At 39.0% G+C, this 18248-nt stretch overlaps 6 non-coding genes across 6 annotated transcripts; all 6 read right to left on the bottom strand.

Annotated features, from left to right (window-relative positions):
* Positions 1–134: 134 nt before the first annotated feature.
* Positions 135–216, bottom strand: TRNAS-UGA. The gene has a single exon. It is a non-coding gene; the product is annotated as a tRNA-Ser (tRNA).
* A 1154-nt stretch (positions 217–1370) lies between these two features.
* Positions 1371–1452, bottom strand: TRNAS-UGA. The gene has a single exon. It is a non-coding gene; the product is annotated as a tRNA-Ser (tRNA).
* A 2397-nt stretch (positions 1453–3849) lies between these two features.
* On the bottom strand, positions 3850–3931 carry TRNAS-UGA. Its single transcript has one exon. It is a non-coding gene; the product is annotated as a tRNA-Ser (tRNA).
* Positions 3932–5158: 1227 nt separating this feature from the next.
* On the bottom strand, positions 5159–5240 carry TRNAS-UGA. Its single transcript has one exon. It is a non-coding gene; the product is annotated as a tRNA-Ser (tRNA).
* Positions 5241–6393: 1153 nt separating this feature from the next.
* On the bottom strand, positions 6394–6475 carry TRNAS-CGA. The gene has a single exon. It is a non-coding gene; the product is annotated as a tRNA-Ser (tRNA).
* A 1150-nt stretch (positions 6476–7625) lies between these two features.
* Positions 7626–7707, bottom strand: TRNAS-UGA. The gene has a single exon. It is a non-coding gene; the product is annotated as a tRNA-Ser (tRNA).
* Between the last annotated feature and the right edge of the window lie 10541 nt (positions 7708–18248).

Genomic DNA, 18248 nt, shown 5'->3' with positions numbered 1-18248 from the left:
ACAAATGATCTAGTCTCCTGTTGGTAACTTCAACTTCATCACTGGAAGATTTGTAAAGGTAGTTTGTCATAGGAATGGTAAGACGGTATGTCTTCCCCTCAAAAAAGTATACTAGCAAGATTAAAATGCAGACCCGTAGTCAGCAGGATTTGAACCTGCGCGGGGATACCCCAATGGATTTCAAGTCCATCGCCTTAACCACTCGGCCATGACTACAACTTGGCAAGATGGTCCTCTCTGCAGGCATTCGTGGTAATGACGAACTAAAGGATTCTGCTCTTCACCCTGAAACATGGGAGAAACACTTTTCTTCTGCCTGCTCTTCCCTATTAACAGCATTGTTGGACATAATCATCTTCTGATTCGTGATCTCACACTATCTAAAACATGTAATGCTTAAATGCATTCTCTTTTTGAAAGAAAAAACACATGGATTTAATCCCTTGGGAAAGCCCTATGATATCCAGCAGGATTGCCTGTTTGATGTGCAAGGCAAAACTTAAAAAAGAAGCAATAAAATCAAACACCTGTCAGACTTATTCTTTGCATAATGGTTTAGAAACTAGAGAACTGGCAGTTAACGAAAAGCTTGGAAAAAGAGGACATGCCAGTTGGTAAAACGAAAGGGAACCAATAATGGATGGAGCCTCTTCTGTTCTGTCCTGTAAGCATTCGCTCATTCAAACTGACTGTTTAGAAGGGAAGCTAACCTATCAGAATCTCTTTCCCGCATACATTCATTTCTGATATCTACACGTCACATGGACTCCTTCCAGTAAGGTAAAATCATTCCAGGTTTTTATTATGTATTCTGCATTTAACTGTATTTTTCCAATGGTTTCTCTTCTAGCAAAGATACATCTTGTAGGCAGTTTAGATACTTAGTTTTCACTCATTCAGTTTATCATGTGGTTTATGGTCCTCATTCCCGCAAATAATGCTAGATTGCTGATGTTCCCTCAGCTCACAGATGTTTGTGTTCACATTTATATGTACATTCTTGTACCGTGTGGTTTGCCTCAGTAGTTCCCAATGTCATCCGAAAAGGTTTTTGCAGGTTAAAAGGTACTAGCAATGCTATCAGAAAAGCTTTCTCACAGAGGAACTTGCTTCACTTTTGCTTGGCAGTAACCTGAGATATGATTTGACCTTTGCAGATTTTCTAATTCGCTTGGAGTGCTGTCGTAAAAGCAGTACATTAGATTGAAACTCTTTTCTGTTTTGCAAAGTCATTCATACAAATGATCTAGTCTCCTGTTGGTAACTTCAACTTCATCACTGGAAGATTTGTAAAGGTAGTTTGTCAAGGGAATGGTAAGTCGGTATGTCTTCCCCGATAAAAAGTATACTAGCAAGATTAAAATGAGATGCGTAGTCAGCAGGATTTGAACCTGCACGGGGATACCCCAATGGATTTCAAGTCCATCGCCTTAACCACTCAGCCATGACTACAACTTGGCAAAAAGCTGCTCTCTGCAGGCATTCGTGGTAATGATGAACTAAAGGATTCTGCTCTTCACCCTGAAACATGGGAGAAACACATTTCTTCTGCCTGCTCTTTCCTATTAACAGCATTCTTGGACATAATCATCTACTGATTCGTGATTTCACCCTATCTTAAACATGCAATGCTTAAATGCATTCTCTTTTTGAAAGAAAAAACATATAGATTTAATCCCTTGGGAAAGCCCTATGATATCCAGCAGGATTGCCTGTTTGATGTGCAAAGCAACACGTAAAAATGAAGCAATAAAATAAAACACCTGTCAGACTTATTCTATGCATAATGGTTTTGAAAGTTGAGAACTGGCAGTTAACGAAAAATTTGGAAAAGAGAACATGCCAGTTGGTAAAACGAAAGGGAACCAACAATGGATGGAGCCTCTTCTGTTCTCTCCTATAAGCATTCACTCATTCAAACTGATTGTTTAGAAGGGAAGCTAACCTATCAGAATCTCTCTCCCGCCTACATTCATTTCTGATATCTACACGTCACATGGACTCCTTCTTGTAAGGTAAAATCATTCCAGGTTTTTCTTATGTATTCTGCATTTAACTGTATTTTTCCAATGGTTTCTCTTCTAGCAAAGATACATCTTGTAGGCAGTTTAGAGATTTAGTATTCACTCATTCAGTTTTTCAAGACGTTTATGGTCCTCATTCCCGCAAATAATGCTAGATTGCTGATGTTCCCTCAGCTCACAGATGTTTGTGTTCACATTTATATGTACATTCTCGTACCGTGTGGTGTGCCTCAGTAGTTCCCAATGTCATCCGAAAAGATTTTTGCAGGTTAAAAGGTACTAGCAATGCTATCAGAAAAGATTTCTCACAGAGGAACTTGCTTCACTTTTACTTGGCAGTAACCTGAGATATGATTTGACGATTGCAGATTTTCTAATTCGCTTGGAGAGGTGTCATTGTAAAAACAAACCATTAGATTGAAAGTGTTTTCTGTTTTCTAAACTCATTCAAACAAATGACCTAGTCTACTGTTGGTAAATTCAACTTCATCACTGGAAGATTTGTAAAGGTAGTTTGTCAAGGGAATGGTAAGTCGATATGTCTTCCCTTCATAAAAAGTATACTAGCAAGATTAAACTGAGACCCGGATACAGCAGGATTTGAACCTACACTGGGATACCCCAATGGATTTCTAGGTCATCACCTAAGCCACTCGGCCATGACTACAACTTAGCAAGATTCTCCTCTCTGCAGGCATTCGTGGTAATGACGAACTAAAGGATTGTGCTCTTCTCCCTGAAACATGGGAGAAACACATTTGTTCTGCCTGCTCTTTCCTATTAACAGCATTCTTGCACATAATCATCTTCTGATTCGACATTTCACCCTCTCTAAAACATGCAATGCTTAAATGCATTCTCTTTTTGAATGAAAAAACACATAGATTTAATCCCTTGGGAAAGCCCTATGATAACCAGCAGGATTGCTTGTTTGATGTGCAAGGCAAAACGTAAAAAAGAAGCAATAAAATCAAACACCTGTCAGACTTATTCTATGCATAATGGTTTAGAACGTAGAGAACTGGAAGTTAACGAAAAGTTTGGAAAAAAAGGACATACCAGTTGGTAAAACGAAAGGGAACCAACAATTGATGGAGCCTCTTCTGTTCTCTCCTATAAGCATTCACTCATTCAAACTGATTGTTTAGAAGGGAAGCTAACCTATCAGAATCTCTCTCCCGCATACATTCATTTCTGATATCTACACGTCACATGGACTCCTTCCAGTAAGTTAAAATCATTCCAGGTTTTTCTTATGTATTCTGCATTTAACTGTATTTTTCCAATGGTTTCTCTTCTAGCAAATATACATCTTGTAGGCAGTTTAGAGATTTATTATTCACTCATTCAGTTTTTCAAGACGTTTATGGTCCTCATTCCCGCTAATTATGTTAGATTGCCGATGTCCCCTCAACTCACAGATGTTTGAGTACATATATATATGTACATTCTTGTGCCATGTGGTTTGCCCCATTAATTCCCAATGTCTTCCGAAAATGTTTTTGCAGGTTATAAGGTACTAGCAATGCTATCAGAAAAGCTTTATCAAAGAGTAACTTGATTCACTTTGCTTGGCAGTAACTAGTGATATGACTGGACATTAGCAGTTTATCTAGTTCGATTGGAGTGGTGTCATCGTAAAAGCAGACCATTAGATTGAAACTCTTTTCTGTTTTGCAAAGTCATTCATACAAATGACCTAGTCTACTGTTGGTAACTTCAACTTCATCACTGGAAGATTTGTAAAGGTAGTTTGTCATAGGAATGGTAAGACGGTATGTTTTCACCTCAAAAAAAGTATACTAGCAAGATTAAAATGCAGACCCGTAGTCAGCAGGATTTGAACCTGCGCGGGGATACCCCAATGGATTTCAAGTCCATCGCCTTAACCACTCAGCCATGACTACAATTTGGTAAAATGCTGCTCTCTGCAGGCATTCGTGGTCATGACGAACTAAAGGATTCTGCTCTTCACCCTGAAACATGGGAGAAACACATTTGTTCTGCCTGCTCTTTCTTATTAACATCATTCTTGGACATAATCATCTTCTGATTCGTGAATTCACCCTATCTAAAACATGCAATGCTTAAATGCATTCTCTTTCTGAAAGAAAAAACACATAGATTTAATCCCTTGGGAAAGCCCTATGATATCCAGCAGGATTGCCTGTTTGATGTGCAAGGCAAAACGTAAAAAAGAAGCAATAAAATCAAACACCTGTCAGACTTATTCTTTGCATAATGGTTTAGAAACTAGAGAACTGGCAGTTAACGAAAAGTTTGGAAAAAGAGGACAAGCCAGTTGGTAAAACGTAAGGGAACCAACAATCGATGGAGCCTCTTCTGTTCTCTCCTGTAAGCATTCACTCATTCAAAATGACTGTTTAGAAGGGAAGCTAACCTATCAGAATCTCTTTCCCGCATACATTCATTTCTGATATCTACATGTCACATGGATTCCTTCCAGTAAGGTAAAATCATTCCAGGTTTTTATTATGTATTCTGCATTTAACTGTATTTTTCCAATGGTTTCTCTTCTAGCAAAGATACATCTTGTAGGTAGTTTAGAGATTTAGTGTTCACTCATTCAGTTTTTCAAGACATTTGTGGTCCTCATTCCCAATAATTATGCTAGATTGCCGATATCCCCTCAACTCACAGATGTTTGAGTACATATATATATATGTACATTCTTGTGCCATGTGGTTTCCCCAATGTCCCAATGTCTCAATGTCCCCAATGTCCCAATGTCTCAATGTTCCCAATGTCCCAATGTCCCAACATTAGTTCCCAATGTCTTCCGAAAAGGTTTTTGCAGGTTATAAGGTACTAGCAATGCTATCAGAAAAGCTTTATCAAAGAGTAACTTGATTCACTTTGCTTGGCAGTAACTAGTGATATGACTGGACATTAGCAGTTTATCTAGTTCGATTGGAGTGGTGTCATCGTAAAAGCAGACCATTAGATTGAAACTCTTTTCTGTTTTGCAAAGTCATTCATACAAATGACCTAGTATACTGTTGGTAACTTCAACTTCATCACTGGAAGATTTGTAAAGGTAGTTTGTCATAGGAATGGTAAGACGGTATGTCTTCCCCTCAAAAAAGTATACTAGCAAGATTAAAATGCAGACCCGTAGTCAGCAGGATTTGAACCTGCGCGGGGATACCCCAATGGATTTCAAGTCCATCGCCTTAACCACTCGGCCATGACTACAACTTGGCAAGATGGTCCTCTCTGCAGGCATTCGTGGTAATGACGAACTAAAGGATTCTGCTCTTCACCCTGAAACATGGGAGAAACACTTTTCTTCTGCCTGCTCTTCCCTATTAACAGCATTGTTGGACATAATCATCTTCTGATTCGTGATCTCACCCTATCTAAAACATGTAATGCTTAAATGCATTCTCTTTTTGAAAGAAAAAACACATGGATTTAATCCCTTGGGAAAGCCCTATGATATCCAGCAGGATTGCCTGTTTGATGTGCAAGGCAAAAGTTAAAAAAGAAGCAATAAAATCAAACACCTGTCAGACTTATTCTATGCATAATGGTTTAGAAAGTAGAGAACTGGCAGTTAACGAAAAGTTTGGAAAAAAAGGACATACGAGTTGGTAAAACGAAAGGGAACCAACAATGGATGGAGCCTCTTCTGTTCTCTCCTGTAAGCATTTACTCATTCAAACTGACTGTTTAGAAGGGAAGCTAACCTATCAGAATCTCTTTCCCGCATACATTCATTTCTGATATCTACACGTCACATGGACTCCTTCCAGTAAGGTAAAATCATTCCAGGTTTTTCTTATGTATTCTGCATTTAATTGTATTTTCCAATGGTTTCTCTTCTAGCAAAGATACATCTTGTAGGCAGTTTAGATACTTAGTTTTCACTCATTCAGTTTATCATGAGGTTTATGGTCTTCATTCCCGCAAATAATGCTGGATTGCTGATGTTCCCTCAGCTCACAGATGTTTGTGTTCACATTTATATGTACATTCTCGTACCGTGTGGTGTGCCTCAGTAGTTCCCAATGTCATCCGAAAAGATTTTGCAGGTTAAAAGGTACTATCCATGCTATCAGAAAAGCTTTATCACAGAGGAACTTGCTTCACTTTTGCTTGGCAGTAACCTGAGATATGATTTGACCTTTGCAGATTTTCTAATTCGCTTGGAGTGCTGTCGTAAAAGCAGTCCATTAGATTGAAAGTCTTTTCTTTTTTGTAAAGTCATTCAAACAAATGATCTAGTCTACTGTTGGTAACTTCAACTTCATCACTGGAAGATTTGTAAAGGTAGTTTGTCATAGGAATGGTAAGACGGTATGTCTTCCCCTCAAAAAAGTATACTAGCAAGATTAAAATGCAGACCCGTAGTCAGCAGGATTTGAACCTGCACAGGGATACCCCAATGGATTTCGAGTCCATCGCCTTAACCACTCAGCCATGACTACAACTTGGCAAAAAGCTGCTCTCTGCAGGCATTCGTGGTCATGACGAACTAAAGGATTCTGCTCTTCACCCTGAAACATGGGAGAAACACATTTCTTCTGCCTGCTCTTTCCTATTAACAGCATTCTTGGACATAATCATCTACTGATTCGTGATTTCACCCTATCTTAAACATGCAATGCTTAAATGCATTCTCTTTTTGAAAGAAAAAACACATAGATTTAATCCCTTGGGAAAGCCCTATGATATCCAGCAGGATTGCCTGTTTGATGTGCAAAGCAACACGTAAAAATGAAGCAATAAAATAAAACACCTGTCAGACTTATTCTATGCATAATGGTTTTGAAAGTTGAGAACTGGCAGTTAACGAAAAATTTGGAAAAGAGGACATGCCAGTTGGTAAAACGAAAGGGAACCAACAATGGATGGAGCCTCTTCTGTTCTCTCCTATAAGCATTCACTCATTCAAACTGATTGTTTAGAAGGGAAGCTAACCTATCAGAATCTCTCTCCCGCATACATTCATTTCTGATATCTACACGTCACATGGACTCCTTCCAGTAAGTTAAAATCATTCCAGGTTTTTCTTATGTATTCTGCATTTAACTGTATTTTTCCAATGGTTTCTCTTCTAGCAAAGATACATCTTGTAGGCAGTTTAGAGATTTATTATTCACTCATTCAGTTTTTCAAGACGTTTATGGTCCTCATTCCCGCTAATTATGTTAGATTGCCGATGTCCCCTCAACTCACAGATGTTTGAGTACATATATATATGTACATTCTTGTGCCATGTGGTTTGCCCCATTAGTTCCCAATGTCTTCCGAAAAGGTTTTTAAAAGGTACTAGCAATGCTATCAGAAAAACTTTATCACAGATTAACTTGATTCACTTTGCTTGGTAGTAACCTGTGATATGACTGGACATTAGCAGATTATCTAGTTCGATTGGAGTGGTGTCATCGTAAAAGCAGACCATTAGATTGAAACTTTTTTCTGTTTTGCAAAGTCATTCATACAAATGACCTAGTCTACTGTTGGCAACTTCAACTTCATCACTGGAAGATTTGTAAAGGTAGTTTGTTATAGGAATGGTAAGTCGGTATGTCTTCCCCTCATAAAAAGTATACTAGCTAAATTAAAATGCAGACCCGTAGTCAGCAAGATTTGAACCTGCGCAGGGAGACCCCAATGGATTTCAAGTCCATCACCTTAACCACTCAGCCATGACTACAACTTGGCAAGATGCACCTCTCTGCAGGCATTCGTGGTCATGACGAACTAAAGGATTCTGCTCTTCACCCTGAAACATGGGAGAAACACATTTGTTCTGCCTGCTCTTTCCTATTAACAGTATTATTGGACATAATCATCTTCTGATTCGTGTTTTCACCCTATCTAAAACATACAATGCTTAAATGCATTCTCTTTTTGAAAGAAAAAACCCATAGATTTAATCCCTTGGGAAAGCCCTATGATATCCAGCAGGATTGCCTGTTTGATGTGCAAGGTAAAACGTAAAAAAGAAGCAAAAAAATCAAACATTTGTCAGACTTATTCTATGCATAATGGTTTTAAAAGTAGAGAACTGGCAGTTAACGAAAAGTTTGGAAAAAGAGGACATGCCAGTTTGTAAAACAAAAGGGAACCAACAATGGATGGAGCCTCTTCTGTTCTCTCCTGTATGCATTGACTCATTCAAACAGACTGTTTGAAGGGAAGCTAACCTTTCAGAATCTCTATCCCGCTTACATTCATTTCTGATATCTACAGGTCACATGGACTCCTTCCAGTAAAGTAAAATCATTCCAGGTTGTTCTTATGTATTCTGCATTTAACTGTATTTTTCCAATAGTTTGTCTTCTAGCAAAGATACATCTTGTAGGCAGTTTAGAGATTTTGTGTTCACTCATTCAGTTTATTAATAGGTTTGTGGTCCTCATTCCCGCTAATTATGCTAGATTGCCGATGTCCCCTCAGCTGCCAGATGTTTGAGTACACATATATATTTACATTCTTGTGCCATGTAGTGTGCCCCAGTAGTTCCCAATGTTATCTGAAAAGATTTTTGCAAGTTAAAAGGTACTAGCAATACTATCATAAAAGCTTTATCACAGAGGAACTTGCTTCACTTTTGCTTGGCAGTAACCTGACGTATGACTGGACATTAGCAGATTTTCTAGTTCGATTGGAGTGGTGTCATTGTAAAAGCAGACCGTGAGCTTAAAAGTCTTTCCTGCTTTACAATGTCATTTAAACAAATGAGTTAGTTTACTGTTGGTAACTTCAATTCATCAGTGGCAGATTAGTAAACGTGGTTAGTCAAGGGAATGTTGAGTGTTCCCAAAAAAAGTTCTACTTGTAAGAGGAATGTGCTGACCCGTATTCAGCAGGATTTAAGCCTGTATGGGGAGACACCAATGGATTTCAAATCCATCGCCTTTACCACTCAGCCATGACTACAATTTGTACAAAGGGTAATCTCTGCAGGCACTCGTGGTAATGACAAGCTGAAGTCTTCTGCTATGTACCCTGAATGAAGGGAGGAACACTATTGCTCATCTTGCTCTTTCTAATTAACAGCATTCTTGGACAATATTATTTTTTGTTTCTTGATTTCACCCAGTCTAAAACAAGCAAGCTTAGATGGATTCTATTTGTGATATCCAGCAGGATTGTCTGTTTGATGTGCAAGGCAAAACGTAAAGTAGAAGCAATAAAATCAAACACCTGTCAGACTTATCTATGGATAATGGATTGGAAAGTAGAGAACTGGAAGTTATTGAAAAGTTTAGAAAAAGAGGACATGCCAGTTGGTAAAAGGAAAGAGAACAAACAATGGAAGTTGCCTCTTCTGTTCTCTCTTGTAAGCACTCACTCATTCAGACTTTTTAGAAGGGAAGCTTACCTTTCAGCATCTCTATCCTGTATACATTCATTTCTGATATCTAACAAATGACCTAGTCTACTGTTGGTAAGTTCAACTACATCATTCTCAGATTTGTAAAGGTTGTTTGTCAAAGGATTGGTAAGTCTTCCCCCAAAAAACTCTTTATTAGTAAGAGTAACATATGGACCTGTAGTCAGTAGGATTTGAATCTGAATGGGGTGACTCCAGTGGTTTTCTAGTCCATCACCTTATCCACTCAGTCATGACTACAACTTGGTAATAGGATACACTCTTCAGGTACTCGTGGTAATGACAAACTAAAGGCTTCTGCTTTGCACCCAGAAAAGTTTTATTACAGAGAAATGTGCTCCACTTTTGATTGGCAGTATCCTGAGATATGACTGGACCTTTGTAGATTTTCTAGTTCGCTTGGAGTGGTGTCATTGTAAAAGCAGACCATTAGATTTCAAGTCTTTTCTGGCTTCTGTTAGTTTATTTGGACTCTCCCAATCAAGTCACAACCACAAATGATCTAAAACCATATTTGGACCTTTTTCTGTGCACATAACATTCAAAAAGAGATCCTCAGGTTTTAGATCAATGGGAACTACTTGGAATGTGCCCTGGACAGATGAATATAATCTTTATCTGCATGTAAAATGTGTCTTGCATCTACCAGGTCTAACAAGCAACAATTGAGGGAGGGCCTTACATTGGTTAGTTCTAGGGGGATGACAGGTTGATTTATCCATTGAAGGATCCCTGGGCATTTTAAAGTCCACATCTAAAACCTGAGGATCTCTTTTTAATAATCTGTAATTATCATTATGCATCAGGAACTTACGGTTTTTGTTGTATTAAACCCAATAAATCATTGTTGAACTTAAAAAAAAATAGCTTATGTGGAGGTTTTTTTTATTTCTGCATGGCAGTGGTAATGATGTACATAGTAATAATGTCTGGAACTTTATCTTCAAGAAGGCTAACCCGAAAAAGCTTCTGCAATGAGTGTTTGAGTTGTAGCTATTGAAAGTAACAACTGGGCGGTAGCTTATGCTTTTCGTGTATAAAGTGTCATAAGGAATCCAAGCTCCTTTATCCCGAAGATGCCCAACTTGCCATATGCCAACTTGTTGCCAGTATTTCCAGTCGACAGATGTATTCTGTATCTTCATGCGATCATTCCGCCAAAGTGGGGTATGTAATGTGGATAACCATGGAATGTCCACCTCTTGGATCACTTTTTTCATGGACACAGTTATATGATCTGTATAATCAGTATTTTTGGGCATAGACAGAAAAGGGAGGGACTGGAGTGGAATCAGTCCATGTTGTTCAGTTTCAAATTCAAGCCATATGCAGTCGGTTCTTCGTGCAGTATCATAGAGCAAACAACGAGCTCCTTGTAGTAGTAGGAAGGCGTAATGGTAGTTAAGGAAGTCTGGGAAGTTAACTCCTCCATCTGCCTTGGCTGATTTGTTTCCATAGGGCAATCCTAGGAGTACTTTTGTTCCATAGGAAACTGGATAAAACAGTGTCCATTTTTTTTTAAAATAAAAGGAGGGTCTCAATAGGAACGGAAGCATGCTTAAAGTATAGTTGATCTTAGGAGTTATAATCATTTTGATAGCTTTTAATCTCCCCCACCATGAGAGCTTTAGTGGAGACCAGTGAGATAATAAGCTGTTAAGTATCTATAGAATGCAATTCATGCTGTATTCCATAGTCAGGGCAATGATATTACCAAAATTTATGGCTAGGTATTTTAATTTATTAGCAGACCATTGAAAATTGAGACTATCGACATCTGATTTCTGTGTAAGATGATTCAGTGGCATGAGCTCCGTCTCAGTTGTGTTGAGTTTGTATCTGGATATTTTGGAATAATCATCAATAATAGGCATTAAAGCTGGTAGTGACTCAGGAGTGGTGTATATAAGAACATCATCGGCATATGCTGAGAATTTCACCTCAGTGTGACCACATCGCACCCCTTTAATTTCAGGATTGTAGTGAATGGTGAGCAATAAGGGCTCAAGAGCAAGGTTGAAGAGAAGCAGTGACAACGGACACCCTTGTCTTGTGCCTCTGGTAGGATGGAAAGAAGTCCAGCCACATGCTGAACTAAGCCAGGATAGTCAATACCGGTGCATGCCTGGCTCCCAGAACTAAATACCTGAGTACCAAGCAATATTAAGACTCGTGCCTGGTTACCTCTCTGCATAACCCCCCCCCCCCCCCCCCCTTTTTATCAAACTGCGAAAGTGGTTCCTAGTGCCGACTGGTGCACTGAATGTTGTATATTACTCCAACACTTATTGAGTTCCTGACATTCAGTGGTACTTAGTGCTGCTGAATATATTCACTAATCAGTTATCCCTGGCTAGTGTAGATGTGGACAATCAGCAAGCAAAACAATCTCACCAATATTGATTTGTTAGGAAAAGCCTCAGACTAGGATCACTTCACCTCATTCAGTGGAATACCTTTAAGTGAAATAGGTTCGCTCCAGCTCTAATCAGTCTTCTAAAAAAAGAACCTGGATAAGCTTCTTTAACAACAGCCCCGATGCAGTGGCTAACTGTGCCTCAAAACTCTGGCCATGGTGGCTCTTGGAAAAAGCGGTGACTATAGAGAAGAAATTATTTAGAAGAAATGGTAGTTCTAAGGAAAAGAAATAATACAGAAGTAGTGGCTCGGTGACTTCAAAAGGTCTTTACTGAGATAAGTTTTTCTTTGATTATGCTAAAGTCGGTTGATGAATTTGAAATAAGTTTCTCGTACCGCTGGCAGTGTGACCTGATTGGATAAATCAAAAAAGTTAACAAAAAAAGGAGAAAGAAATATATGAATGAGTATGAGAGATAATAGACAATTAAATACAACAATTGTTTGTTTTTTGGGGGTTTTTTTAATCTTGTGGAGAGGGAGGTTTTTATGCCAATGATTAGAGCTAGAGTGACCCTATTTCACCTAAATATGGTGTTCCACTAAATGAGGTGAAATGCTCCAAGTCTGTGGGCTTTTTCTAACAAGTCAATATTGGTGAGAATTTTTTTGCTTGCTGATTGTCCACATCTACACTAGCCAGGGATAACTGATTAGTGGATATATTCAACAGCACTAAGAACCACTGAATATCAATGGGGGTTTCCTGGTCTATTGCTCCACCTCTAGCACAGCCGATTGGTGGCCAGAGGCATGCCTCCCCATGCCGCAGCAGTAAGTAGGCCTTCATGAAAGGTCATCTCCTGATGCTGTGGATAGCTGCAGCAGGAAATAACATTTTCGTGAAAGTCTTTCCAGCTGCATGGCACAGGGAGGCAACTCAGCAGGAGATGCATATCGGCAGGAGAAGACTGGTTTGCTCCTGATAAGTTAAACCTGTGAATTTCAGGCCCAATAAGCATTATTTTTATTCTTGGCAGACAGATACAGAGACACAGTTTTGAAATCCAGTTCAGCAGGCACTTTTCTTCCTCTAACCTAACCATACCCCCATGAACATCTCTTTTTAACCCAGTTCAGAGTTCACACATTGTGAAATCACAAATGCATTTAGCAACGGTGAGATGGGCAAGTTTACCCAGGGCAAACTTGCTGCATACCAGCTTAATTACCTGACTCCTTTGAAAACTGTTCTCATGGTGTATTTGTTATCACCAGTGCCTCTTATGAGTAGTCCAGCGATATCACTGTAAGAGTTAAACAGAGACCTGAAAAGAAGCGAATAAAGAAAAATAATCATCACAGGAGCAAAAAGAGAGCGAAGCAGATCACAGAAATCAAAGGAACTTGTATCACCAGGGGACTGCTTGCTGGCCCCAGTAATACAATAACATTCAGGTTCACCTTGTATTATGAAAAAAAAAAAAAAAAAGAAGAAGTGCCTTTTGGCTCTAGAGAAAGGGGGAGGGGGGAAGGATGTGTGAAGAGAGAGGAATGAAAAGGTGCAAATCCAAATGTCGATTTGTAGACATAGTGAGGAGAGCCTGCTGCTTGACAGACTGATTTATTGGATTCTTCCCGTTAATCACTGTCAGCCCGTGGCCAAGCGGATCTCCAGCAAAGCTGAAAGGCAGCTGAGGGAAACAGGCTTATAAGCATAAAGCCGCATAATGGTGTTCAATGAAGTGTGAGACTTTTAGTTCGGTCTCACTGAGCTGGCCGCACCGCCGGAATGTCAAAGAGGGATTGTGGGTGGAAAAATTATGGATTGAAATTGCTAGCTGTAAATGAGGTCAATATGTCTGGTTCATAAACAGTCCAAGCCTATTCCAAGAATTCAGTGAGGGGGAAAATTAGCGTGAAGCCAACACTGTAGACAAACCTCAGCAAGATATAATTGCAGCTATAAATACAAGTGAAAAGCTTAGGGAGCCCAATAAAATAGAGACACGCTTTTTTTATTTCCCTATCTTATTCTTCCCTCTTTGAATCTATGCATTTTAAGTGTTTTGCATCTATAATGCATCTCTCCTTCTTTTTCCTTCTTCCTGTGCCATCCAGTGTTGAAATTAATTGACTGCTCTTGATCTCCCATTCCATTTTATATGAATAATATTGAAAAAAAATAGAGTTGATCTAAAGCATCAAATTCCCTTTTTCCTTTTTTTTTTTTTTAAAAAAAAAAGCTTTTTCTGTTTGAATCAGGTTCAAATGCATGCATATGCGTGTTTCGCTTTGGGTGTAGGTTGCTTGGGGGAGGGTGGGCCTACCATGTTGTGAAAATTTTAGAAAGATACCGTGCTAGTACATCTCTTAAAGCCATTACAATTTCATTTTAATGAAGTGACATCTAAGGCTGTCGTTATCCTATGGAGATTTTCTTTTATGATGCTTGCTTGGTCTTTGCTGGTGAAATACTGACGCACGTCCCTTATATAAAACAGCAAATTTCTATTGACATATTTTGCTCGAAAAAAAAGAAAGAAAGAGAAACATGCATTGTCAAGGAGCTTTGCTCTTTAAAAGCTAATGCAGTCATAAATTGAAGCATAATACCTAGTCGTGAAACCCTCTCCCCAAGTCAATTGATTTAAATGGCAGTAATTTGGCTAGCAAGGTTAGCCCTACTTAAATTAGACCTATTAATATAATAGCTGAAACTTTGCAGCAGAGCCTCCACCGGTCAGTGGTTTTATAACTGACCAGGGATGTACAAGATGCCCACATAAGTACAAACAGGAGTTATAGATTACATGATCCAGAGAGCCTCCTACTGTGAAGGAGGGAGAAATACAGAGACAGGACAAGTTGACAGAAAAGGAGAGCTAGAGAATTAATGGCTTCCAGTAGCCCTTACACTCTTTACCTAAGGGGAGTTGAGTTATTAAACATTTTATTATTGTTCCACTGTTACATAGGACCCTACCTCTGTACTTCTATATATGCTAGGTATGGGGGGAGGAGCGGGAGAGAGAGACTCTGGAATAAGTGAGATTATGTTGTTTTGAAGGAATATTATTTTGTGAGCAGGGAATGAACATTTCTGGGACAGGGAAGAGATTGACAGCTGAGGAAATCAAGAGAGTTCTTCTATTATTCTTTTTTTTCCTGACATTAATCTAAAAACATGTACAGGTTTCTACCTTAGTAAACATATCTTGAAATCTGGTATGAATTTAAGTCTGTCACTAAGGGGCCAATGTATTAACTGTTGGGATTTCCTACAGATTGGCAGCCCATATCAATGTTATATAAGTAAATAAGCATTTTTATTACATACTTTTAGGAACAACTTTCAATAGTGCTCAGGAAGAAAAAGGGAACCCCCACTTCACTGATATCTTCTCATGCTGGTTTTTGGTATTGCATAGCTTTAGCTCATTAATCCTGAAGTTTAGCAAGCTTTCGCAGGTAATGGCAATTCTACAACTGGGATTGTCTCAACTTAGGCACCCCAAAGATGCAGGGTAGGCACCTTTTCTAAAACGACACTTGGGTGCCCAATTTCCATTATAGAATGCTAGTGTAATATGGTATCTGTGTTTTTAATATTTATGTGACCACTAATGGAGTATAAAATTCAATTCTAAATATAAAATATGTCCTCAGTATTTAATGTTGTATTTGATATTACCAAAAATGGCTATAAATCAAGTAAATTCGATGAAGGATTGAATCATCTGTGGAGAGAAAGGACCTCAGACCATATCTTTGTATCACATATCAGCCGATACAGGTTGTGGTTATAATTATTGGTCCTCCTCCACCACCTCGTGCAAATCAATGTGTAGAAAATAATTATAGAAAAGTTGGGCATGTACAATATTAGTACAAGATAGGTTCCAAGAATGCTGATGCCATATAGAGAAGGCCATGAGGCTCCATGTGTTGTCAGGAGAACATGGGGATGCTCTGTGAAGACCAAGTGACATTCAAGACAGAAAAATCTGGAGGTAAAGTCATGGCAATTATCTTCTGGGATGATGAAGGACTTTTGCTTCAGGAGTTTCATGCCAAACAAGACAACCATAACCAGGGAGAGTTATGCCAACAGATTTGCAGGAGTCAATTTGCGGGAGTCAATCAAAGAGAAAAGATGGGGAAAATTCACAGCAGGCATGCTGCTTCTTCAAGACAATGCGCCAGTGCACATTTCATAAGAATCGCAGGCTGTCATCTGCGAATGTGGTTTCAGCAGCTGAACCCTCAGTCTTGACCTTGCTCCCTCAGATTATTTCTTGTTCCATGTTTTGAAGAAATCTCTCCATGGACAGCGGTTTTAAAGTGATGAAGATGTCATGGAAGCTGTGACATCCTGGTTTGAAGGTCAAACAGAAAAAAAATTATTTTCAAAGGGGTTAGGCATCATTTAGACATCCAACACCACAATGCTCAGCACGATTCTATTATGTATAAGCGCACAACAGAGAATGGCGCTCAGCGGTGCTCAATGAATTTAAGCATGTCTATATTGTTAGGCATCCTTTATAAAATTAAGTGTTCTTTTGTGCATGCTTTGTAGAATTGCTATTTAGGCATGCTTAACAGAATCACTGCTTAGGCATTGCATGGACATCCTAACGACATTTAGTGACATAATTGTGTTTTAGCCTCACGACATCATTAGAATGGTGATTTTATGTTGCTCCACTGCATACAGCAAAATAGCATGCAAGAGTCAGCCAGACCGGAGAGAAGCTGAGTCCAGGCTGCTGGCCAGGTTCTTCCTCCTCAAAGAACACCACTTCTTTGTCCTCCCAGGCCAGAAAAGAACATATATCCAGTAAACAGGTGTGTCTCCTTCAGGGCAGGATTAATTCTTCGAAGGCCCCTAGGCACACAAGTACATTGGGCCCCCCCTGGCCCTGCCCCACCCATACCCCACCCCCATTTATCTGTTTTCTTATTTACTTCTTTATTTCCACTTGTATTTCTTTCTTTTTTTAAAAATTCAAAACAAAGATTAGCATACCAGTGCACAGTTTTTTTTCTATGCAACCCCAAACATCTCTGAACAAATCCCCCTTCCTTCCCTTCCCACCTACTTACCCAGGATTTTAACTCTGAACCCTTTCCATACATATATAAAAGTGTTCAAATATATTGTAAAGCAGTAATACTATCTGAAATATAAATCTATATTAATAACCAAGTTTACGACGTCTCACTCTATGTCAACCAACTGTAACCCATATGTATGTATAAACAACCAAATCTATAACTCCACTAGTATGTTCCACTCCATGTAGGTTAACTTGTAACGAAACAACAAGGCAAGCAGTCCACCAAAGAATCCAACATGAAACAAAAGAAGATTGGCAGAAAATAAGGAGATTCAAATCAGGTTTATTCAAGAACCATGTCGGATGCATTTCGCCAAACAAGGCTAGTCGACGCTAACAGAAAACCATGTCTTTCACACACACAGAACACAGATACACCTTCACTCAGTATGGAATAAGTAATCACAAACTAAAAATAGAAATATGTAGATAAAGGTTAAATGAACCGCCAAGAAGCCAAACTGCATACAGTGAAATACCACAGAAACAATGCTACATAGCCCCCTAATTCTCTTTAAAATATAAATATAGCAGATGTAAATTTGAGGAAACTGACAAACAATCACCATTTTACAAATTAACAAATAAAAATAAAACAAAAATTGAAAATAAGAATATACCATTTTATTGGACTAATCCATTTTTCAATTAATTTTCAGAGGCCATAGCTTCCTTCTTCAGGTCAATAATGCTGTTACATTATACTGTCCTGACCTGAGAAAGGGGGTTTTAGTCTCTTAAAGTTAGTAAAAAATGTATTAAAATTAGTATAATAAAAAGATTGCTTTATTTTTTGTTTATAAATGTTTTAATAATACAACTACAATACTATTTTATTTAAAGCAACAAAAAAATATTTTTTCTACCTTTTGTCATTTCTGCTTTAATCATCTTGTCTTCACTCTCTTCTTTCTAGTCAGCATCTGTCCTCTCTCTGTCTTCCATACACTGTCCATCCGCCCTCTCTCGGTTTCATATGGCATCTTCACTCTTTCTATGATCCTTCCATAAACTGTCTATCCTGTGCCCCTTCACTTTTTTGAACATGATTCATTTCAGCTCTGCCACCTCTCCATTTCTCTCTCTCTGTCACCACCCCCTCCCTTATGCTCTGGCATCTCTCTCTTCTCCTTTCTTTCCTTCCCACCCCACGGTGTGGCATCTGCCTCCTTCCCTTTCCTGATTCCCTGGCATCTCTCTCCTTTCCTTTTCTTCCATTTATCCCTCCCCCTCCATACTCTGACATCTCCTCCTTTCTTTCCCCCTTCCTTTTCCCTTGGTCTGGCATACCTTCCCTCCATGCCCTGGCATCCCTTCCTCCCTCTTTTCCCTCCATGCCCTGGCATCTCTTCCTCCCTCCCTCTCTTACCTCCA

This window comes from Geotrypetes seraphini, chromosome 1 (assembly GCF_902459505.1).
Source record: "Geotrypetes seraphini chromosome 1, aGeoSer1.1, whole genome shotgun sequence".
Taxonomy (NCBI): Eukaryota; Metazoa; Chordata; class Amphibia; order Gymnophiona; family Dermophiidae; genus Geotrypetes; species Geotrypetes seraphini.
The sequence above is the reverse complement of the archived record's forward strand: the minus strand, read 5'-3'. Positions and strand labels throughout refer to the sequence as shown.